Consider the following 10,235-nt stretch of genomic DNA (forward strand, 5'->3'; position numbering starts at 1 on the left):
ATGTAACTTACAACTCCAACGTTTCCGATTCTCTTTACAATGACTTGAATACGACAAGTGATTTTTTGACAAAACTCTCCCCCGCCATCAAATTTGACGGAGCGTATGAAGTGGCTCTTGTCGACTGTATTCTCAAAAATACCTATGACATCCTGAGAAAGGATCGAGTGTATGATATAAAAGTTATACCATTCGATTGGACACTCTTTGTTGGCTACGAATTGGTTAAAGTACTTAAATCTAGTTAATATTCACAGGTCAAATTGAAACATATTCAATATAAGAATATGGGAGATTTGTGTCGTACAATCAATAGAAAAATCTCAAATCATATTACGAGTACATTCCATTTTAATTATTAGTCTGAGAACTATTATATTAACAATAACTCAACGGTTGACATTAAGATATTTATCCTCAGGGACTGCATGAGAGATGTTGTTTGCCGCAAACAAAATACGATCAATGGGGAAAGTGCTGAAATCGTTTACGGGATGGGTAAAGTAAGTTACGCTGATTATCCCCCAATTTTCACCTCCGACTTGAACATGTTTTCATAAACATCCTTTTTGGAAACGGCGAAAGTCAGCAATTCAAATTTACTTCTCCTACCTTTTTTCGAACGAAAAACTTCCCATGAACTTGTTCATAACTATAATGTAAAGCATCTTCATTATGTTCCTGTAAACACTTCGTATTTGAAACTCTGTCAGTTAAAACTAAGAAGTGAATTGGGTGATCCTCTAGCAATAACAAAAGGCTTAGCACTGATTACATGTCATTTTCGACCCATTGTCAACGACAGCACAATCACCTAAAATGAACAATAGAAGAATTCCATTTGTCTGTCCCGATATTGATTGTTATGTTAGTGCTTTGAGTCCACGTCAAATAGGCAATGGATTGGACTACTATAAGGGTCGTACAACAATGTCTGGCTATGGTCATGTTAGCTGGTTTGCTAGGCTATTTTATTCTGCGCTACCCCTTGCCAGAAAATTTCTTGTGCCTGCTGCATCGAATTTTAATGCCTCCACACTACAGAACTGGGAGTCGGGCAAGAATTTCAAGGAGAGTGTTAAGGAAAATGTTAGATCTACAGCAAGAGCCGTTGGTGAGCAACTAAAATCTCGACAAAACGGGGAGGGATTGAAAAGGACGCGTCCGAGTCAATCATTCATTAGTCTTCAACCACGCAAGAAGAATAGGACATCAAAAAGGACTTTAATAAATAAAAGAACGAAGACCAATAAGCAGAAGAAGAAAGATATACAGATTTTTATATCAAAGAAGTATTTATTCTATTAAGATTAATTATCTCACCCAAAAGTAATAATATTAATCGAACATGTCTTAATTGAATCTAAGCACTGCTGAAAATGTTGATGTCAGTGTCAAATATTGTTACTATGAAAAATTTTATACCCGACCAACCCTATTAGAGAATATTCACATTCAAATTTTTTCTAAAGAATAATATTTCATTGATTTGTCATGAAAAATTATTCATTTAAATTTTTCGGCGAATAAAAAGTCAGATAATACAACTCCAAATGCCGGCGATGGTCTCTTCTATGAAAACTGTAGTCTACAAAATTTAGTCAAGCAAATTAATGTATTTATTAACGGAACATTGGTGATCACTAGCAATAATCTATCCAACTATGTAAGCTACATACAATTTATTATGATGAAACCAAGGGCGTACAAGGAAATGAGAGGACAATTATTGTGATATGAATATCGATCAGGTGTTGATACTGACGATGAGTTGACTACTGCAGTGACCCAGGAGTATCATCTGGTTGGAAAACTAAATCATGATATATTCTATGTATCAAAATGGCTACCCCCCCAATGTCGAGATAGACATAAATTTACTGATCGCACCAACGACGTTCATTTTGAGAAAAAAACTTCCTGCAACATCTCATGCAAATTTCATTATCACTTTGGCAATTCTCCACGTCCGAAAAAAACAGGTTATGCGTTCTTTTGCATTGGCAGTGGAAAATCTAAGAGCCAATGGCAACAGCATTAAATTTCTTGTCCCTCATATGATAACCAATCAACGTCACATTGCCACTGCTTCTGGTAGCTATACCAATTCATCATTTATCAATGAAGAAATCCCATAAAAATTGGCGTTGGCCTTTGTGAAGAGTGGCAGTCCCGTTGGATCCTGGACTGACTCCCCCCCTGATTTAAATTTGTTCGGTCTATCTAGCCTTGGGTGCAAAGTGAATGGTATTCCACTATACACTCTATCATTTGACAAAAAATCCTATAGAACTCTATACGAGTTGACCATGCAATCCCTAGATCATGACTCTCAACTATTTGAAAATGGAATAACCGATTCAATGTTTTCAAAAAATCATGGGGTTATTGTTTTGGACTTGTCAGGGACTCAGCATACGAGCATAGTACGAACAGGGAATGTACGTTTAGAGTGTACATTTAACGATGCTCTGACTGAGAGTATCACGCTAATATCACTGAGTCAATTTGAAACATATTGCGAAATCACACCCGACGGCAGTGTTCTAATGGACCTCGCACCTTGAACACAAACCAAATAATCAACGTATTTAGTATGGATCCATACATGTCCCAGTACAAGTCCTATTGTATACCATCGGACTTCATTGAAAAAAATCCAAGTGTTAACAATACCTTAATCATTGTTAATTGCAGTTCATCGACTTTGAAGACCGGTCATTGGCTATGCATCTTTCAAACAGCACAGAATATTGAATTTTTTGATCCTCTTGGCCTCTCGTATAAATTCTACGCACCATACATCAGCAACTTTATTGAAAGCAGGGGGGAAACCATTATTCAAAATCAACAAAGAGTAAAGGAATTAGCAATTAGGACATGTGGCTTTAATGGATTCCTCTCTTTAATGTTCAGACACTACTGCTACTATTAAAGTAATTTTTTCAATATCTACGTTGACTTACCGCATTTGCGTCACGATCGAGTGGAAAGTATACTTGAAGGCGTATTCAATCTCGATGTTACTGTCATGCGAATAAAATGTTATAAAGAATCCTTTGACATTGTTTATTAATAAAAATTTATAAACTTCATAAAATAACTTCTCTACTCTTTATATTTCATCTTCTACTAGGTATAGGTATTTGTCGACGATAACTAGTGCAGGTAGATCATCTGAATTCACATTGTAATTATCCTTATGTACTACAATGTCAGGGTCACATTTTCTACAGTAGAGTGTGACTTCACTCTTGACCTATCTTTTTGTATAGTCAATGATACTATTCTCATTCATTCTATAGAATTCACATGTTTCAATTTGCTTATTTGAAGCAATTCCATAAACAGTGTCCTCAAGTGTCGAATCACAATCCGTCACAGCCATATAAAAATCAGTGGGCTTATAATCATAAGATCCATTATCTTCACAAAGATGACGTAGAAACCATATTCTTTTTCATATTCCAGAAGTTGAATCGCAGACCCGGTTCCTCCTCCCATAGAAATCAAAACCAAAGGCGATACAAATATAGTTGAAATAAACTAAAATAACGCTTGGGACTCTTTCCAATCATAGCTGGATATGTATTCTTCTACTGAATACATTTATCCTAATGGCAATTGGAGCATAGGTGGCCTCTAGGATGAGAGTCACACACCTCTTCAAGACAGGAATTACAACCTTTAATTTGTACAGCATATCCTCTATGCAATCTACACTTTTCATCATACTCATCAATCATTGTGCAATTCTCACATGATGACCAGCTGCCCAGTGTGTACATTCATAACGGACATGTGTCGAACATTTTGTCATGTGTTGTCACTCTCACTGCCACAATGAAACTGAGCTTGCAACAACAAAAAATTGTCTGAGAGAGAGAGAGGAGTAGATCATCAATGAGCGCCATCTTTCTTATAAAAAAAGTCCTACATTTCAAATCTAATAATTAAAAACATATCCGGAATTTAATTTTGCTGTGTTATGACCAATAAATCAATAAATTTTTTAAATGAATTTGGACTACGACCTAGAAGCTTCATACAATAGTCTAATGATGGAGAATCAGTTTTCATTATATCGACAAGCATTCCCCGAGAAAATATCTTCCTTTGAATAGACAACTCTAGAAAATCGTCATCTAGAATCAAATGTTCTTCCAAAAACACTAGATTCCCCATGAATCGCTCTTTCTCGAATCTATCCATTTTTTAGAGTCCTAACACTCTCACAACCAACTTCAGACTAACTAGAATTTTTTTTGTACTCTAGAAAATATACGCTAGTCTACTATAGAAAGAAAAAAACCTTTGATTTAGAAACAATTTTATTGAACATAATTACAATAATAATAATCACTGATGCATTTTGTTCTCATCAATATATTTCGATAGGACATAGCTTTTTGAAATAAAGGACACTTTTTGGACATTTTTCCAAATCAAAAATTAAATGTCTTTATTTTTTTCTTTTTTTTACTTTTTTTAAATTTGTACTTTACTTTTAAGGTTTGGTAACGGCTTGAAGATTTTTCTTAGATGTTTTTGTGCCCTGCGCAAGCACCATTTGTCAACCGAATAGGACCTAAAGTCTTAAATAATTTCTTAGACCACACTGCTTTACCATTTACAAAAAATTAAATAAGAAAAACGGGTTTTAATTTCTATAAAGCAGTGAATCTATAAAATTCTATAAAGCAATGTCTATAAAGCATGTATTCACTGCTTTATAGAAATTAAAACCCGTTTTTCTTGTTTAATTTTTTGTAGACCTAAAGTCTTCACCAATATGGTATGCTAGAACTATCAAATCCATCTTTTTTTTCTATCCTACGGTTGTCGTTGGTCTTCAAGTCGTTCAACTTCAAGGATATACCTATTGCTAGTGGCAAAGTCACCAAGGCCACTGAGAAGGCTGGAAAGAAGAAGTGAATGGCCATTCCCTGCTGGCACGTTCCGCGTAAATCCCTTTGGCGTGTAGCCGTGTGCATATGGCTGATATTATAAGCCTTCTGAAGCCTATTACTGATTCTAAGTGGGAGCAAAGGGGTAGCTAAGCCTGGAAATTTCCACGGCGGTGGTGGGCATTCAGGCAATGAGGCTTGATTCTTCGTCCCAAGGCTGCACAGGAAGTCTTCTAGCGCATCTCAAAGTGGTGAAGGGATGTAAACATCACCGAGCTCCACGCCGAGCAAGGTGATGGCCAACACGCTTTGGGTGACCACAAGACTGGGGACCTTGTGATGTACCTTATCCCCAAGAAACTCTCAATAATGATGACAAATATGATGATTAAAAGTTTGGCTACGGCATCCCCGGTATTATGCAGTGTGACGAGAATGGCGTTCTCGTCAAAAAGTATGCTAGCTACCGTCCTATCAAGAAGACAAGGCCTTAATATCGGCTGCTGGAACCTGTGCTCCATTAAATGTTATCTACACAATCTTTTGTAACTGATGAATATTATCTTTATAACTTTGATAATCTGTGTGTTTCTGACACGAGACTAAATGGACGTGACATCTTGACCCTTGAATTTTCGGCTGGGAAGACGGTCTCTTTTTTAACTCGGGACCATTAGATGGATGTGGCCGGGCAGGAGTAGGTATCCTGTTGTCCCCCAAAGCAATCACTGTGCTCATCGAATATGAGCCTGTGTTTGAGAGATTCGTACGGGCAAGAATTAAAGGTCGCAGGAACAATCTGACTATCCTTAGCGTTTATGCCCCAATAAGAGATGCCACTGAACAGCAAAAAGATCAGTTTTTCAGTGACCTGCAGACAGTCATTGATAAGATTCCCGGGAAAGATATCCTCCTACTTAGAGGTGACTTCAATGCCAGAATCGGCAGAAAGCTGAATAACTTGGAACGGGCGATCAGCAAGCACGGCCTCGGAAACCGGTGCAGAAATGGAAACAGGCTTCTGCTGTTCACAATGCAGAACAATCTCGCTGTGGCTAACACTTGGTTTAGGCACAAGTTGTGTCATACGTATACATGGAAATTTCGTGATGGAAGAGTAAAGGCCCAAATAGATTATCTCCTTGTATCCCGATGATGGAAATCCATGGTGTTGGACTCGTGAGTGCGCAGAGGTGCTGACACGGAATCAAAAAATTGATCTGACCCCTTCTTGCTGAAGACAAGGCTAAAGTACAGACTTAGCTCAAGGGAGACTACTATGCCGAACCAGAAAATAGACGTGTTGAAGCTGAAAGTAGATGAGTACCGAGGAGTATTTGTCCTTGAACTCTCAAACCGATTCGTTGTCCTTCAAGATGACACCGAGGAGGCAACTCCGACTGATCAGTGCCCCAACTGCCCCAAGATAAAGATTGAGAAGAAATGGAGCCAACTCAAGGACCACATCAATGAAGCTGCCTCAAACATACTTGGGTTTGTCAAGCATAATACCAAGAAATGGATCTCAGAAAAGACGCTCAAACTCTGCCAAGAAAAAAGAAATGACCAACAAGAAATCCCCCACATACAAAATGCTACGACAAGAATGTCACAAATCAGGAAGAGCTGACAAAAAAGCCTACTGGTTTAATGTTCCCAGTGATATGGAAAGAGCAGCATAACGGAACGATACACGAAAACTCTATAAGATACTTGGAGAATGCACTGGGAAGTAGAAGCAAACTACCATCCTCTCGCTTAAGGTGAAGGATGGGAAAATACTCACAAGTAGCGAGGAGTATATCGAAAGATGGCGAGCTCACTTCCAAGAGCTATCGAGACCAGAAGACAATAGTAATCGAAAGCAAACACTTACTGCACCGCAGAACCCCCAACACGACCAGGTTTATGAAAATGTATGTACAGACCCACCTTCCAGGGATGAAGTAATTAAGGCAATCCAAGTTTTGAAAAACCATAAAAGCCCAGGAATAGCTTGGACTCCTGACGAGCTACTGAAAGCTCTCCCTGAGGTGGTGATGGATAAACTTCATAGCCTGATAACTGAAGGCTGGGACAATGAATACATCCCAGATGAATGGAAGACCTCAATAATTGTCCCTATCTTCAAAAAAGGATACCTAATCGACTGCAAAATCTACCAAGGTATATCCCCTATCCCCATTGCTGCCAAGCTGTTCGCAGTCATACCTTTAAATAGATTCAGAGACACCCGAAACAGACGAACGGGACTCACCCAAGCAGGATTCAGGCCGGGCATGGGTTGCTGTGACCAGATTTTTAGCCTGTGACAACTCCTTGAACACTGGTTTAAACACCAGCAGGAAACAATTCAAATCTTCATAAACTTCATTACCGCGTTTGTTTCGCTCCATCGTGATGTAATATGGGAAGCAATCAGAGAGGAAGTTGTGGCTGAGAAGATCATCAATCTGCTCAAGGCATACTATGCTGGAACAAAGGCCCGGGTAAGAGTCGATGGCCATCTTTCAGATCTGGTCCTGATCGAGGAAGGTGTACGACAAGGCTGTGTACTTTCACGATCTTTGTTCAACTTCGTCATCGATTGGATCCTCAGGGTCCGTGACAAGCATAAAGGCGTTGCAGTGAGCCGTCCTTCTCCGTTACAGATCTTGATTATGCTGACGATGTGGACATGCTTGCTGAATCTGTTGCAGAAGCCCAGGCTATGATAAATGACATGGCAGTCAAGGAACTCTCGACTGTTCTTCAAATAAGCCTACCAAAAACAAAATCCATGCGAACAGACGGGATGGATGAAACCCCTTTTGCCCTAAATGGTAATCAGATAGAGGACGTCCAGTCGTTCAAATACCTCGGATTGATGGCAAACCTTGCCGAAAGATCTTCAGAAGAAATCCAGAGCCGCATATCGTCAGACTGATGTTTCTTACTTCAACTACGGAAGCAAGGAAGAAGAGCGAAATATTGCCACACACAAAGCTCCGAGTGTATGAAGCTATGGTTCTCTCTGTCCTCCTCTATGGATGTGAAACATGGTCACTTGAAGTAGCCAAAGCGTTGAGCTTGAATATATTCAACCACAAATGCCTGCGCTATGTCCTTGGTATCCACCTCTCAGATAGAATCTCGAATGAAGAAGTAAGGAGAAGATGTGGGGATCACCCACTTGTCTCTGATATTGTTAAGCACAGAAGACTGAGATGGTTTGGCCACACAATGCGCAGACCAGATGACCATATAAGCAATAAATGTCTCAAATGTCTACCACTACCGGAATGGAAGAAGATGGCAGGAGGCTTAAAGAAGACGTGGCTAGCAATAGTCAAGTCTGATCCGGAGCCAATCGGAGGATTCCGAAAATACGGCCGTCGCTGGGATCGCCAGTGGCATGAAATGGTGGAGCCTGCCACTCTCGAGCAAAACCTATGGAAGGAGACATGTCGTCATCTTCTGGGCGCCACGATGAGTCTGGATACGGCTTGAACGTGCAACAAGTACAAGTAAGCACAAGGTTCTTTATATACTGCTGTCATAGAAAGAAAGAAGTTTCGCAGAAAAGCTGTGTTGTGGCTTAATTTTATTTATAGCCGCTAGTGAATGTTTCTGTTTTAAATTCTATACTTCCAGCTGTGATTTTTTGTCTAACGCTTGTCGCCAGTTTCTATCGAGTATAACTCAAGCGAATTTATTTCAATAAGCCTTGTCTTCTCACTTTTTTAGTTCTCGAAAACGTCATTTTTTTTCTCCTGGCTACTTCTAAATGTTCAGAAAGCGACAAGATAGAGGAGTTCTTAAATGATTTTAACCCCTTGACCAACCAGTTGACTGAGTGAGTAAGGAGATTAACGTATTTTGTTGAACTTTAAAACCATGTAGGTCAAAATAGACATTTTGTTGCTACAGCCGTTTGGACCTTGTCACACCCAAAGATCCTTAATAGCTACCGAAGATCAACGATTCGCATCTTTTTCGCATAGCTTATGAAAATGCCGAAGTGAAAATTAATCTCTATGATTGGTTCTTTACTTTTGGAATAAGATAGGTAGCGGCATTGATAATCGGTATAAAATTTCGCTCTGTTGACATTCTAATGCCGATTTTTTTATGCCATATCTTCAAATTCAACTAGTATTATTGGTAGCGTTAAGGACAAAGATGGAAATACTTGCAGAAATCATGCAGGTAACAGACCGCGGGGTAGCAGAACAAAGAAGGACGAATTTCACAGTTTTTTGGCACTTTTTTCACAGGCTTTGAAAATTCATAGTGGCAACCCTATATATTGGCTTGTTTTCTAGAGGGACACTAAAAGTGTCCATTTTTGGCTGATTTGGACACTTTTGTCCTTAAAAGTTTTGGTAACCCTGCCTGGGGGCATATAAGGTTTTTTATAGAAGGCGTTGTCATAGAAACTTCAAAACAGGCTCATTCAATTGGAAATTCAAAGGGCTAGTGCACTTTTTAATAGTCGAAAGTGATTGGAGGGCATCTAGCACCCCACACCCATCATTCCCCCCCCCCCACATCCAATCAAAATTTTGATATAGCCATTTTGTTCAGCGTAGGCTAGTTGATTTCCAGATAGAAAATACGTCTTTGAGGACACTCCCCCGTAACCCTCAGGGCAAAGGTTTTAAGTTACGCCCTGGGGGAATATAAGGTTTTTATAGAAGGCGTTGTCGTAGAAACTTCAAAACAGGCTCAATCGATTGGAAATTCAAAGGTCTAGGGCCCCTTTTAATAGTCGGAAGTGATTGGAGGGCACCTTACCCCCCCCCACGTCCATCATTCCCCCAAACACATCCAATCACAATTTTGAGATAGCCATTTTGTTCAGTGTAGTTGATTTACAGATAGAAAATATGTTTTTGAGGAGGACACTCCCCCACAACCCTCAGGGTAAGGGTTGTAAGTTATGCCCTGGGGGCATACAACGTTTTTATAGAAGGCGTTGTCGTAGAAACTTCAAAACAGGCTCATTCAATTGGAAATTCAATGGGCTATTGCCCTTTTTAATAGTCGAAAGTGATTGGAGGGCACCTCGCCCCCCCCCACACCCATCATTCCCCTAAACACACCCGATCAAAATTTTGAGATAGCCATTTTGTTCAGCGTAGGCTAGTTGATTTCCAGATAGAAAATATATTTTTGAGGAGGATACTCTCCCACAGCCCTCAGGGCAAGGGTTTTAAGTTAGGCCCTGGGGGCATATAAGGTTTTTATAGAGGGCGTTGTCGCAGAAACTTCAAAACAGGCTCATTCGATTGGAAATTCAAAGGGCTATTGCCCTTTTTAATAGTCGAAAGTGATTGGAGGGCAACT

This window comes from Artemia sp. Qi Xiang Cuo, chromosome 3, assembly GCF_049724085.1.
Source record: "Artemia sp. Qi Xiang Cuo chromosome 3, ASM4972408v1, whole genome shotgun sequence".
NCBI classification, from domain to species: Eukaryota; Metazoa; Arthropoda; class Branchiopoda; order Anostraca; family Artemiidae; genus Artemia; species Artemia sp. Qi Xiang Cuo.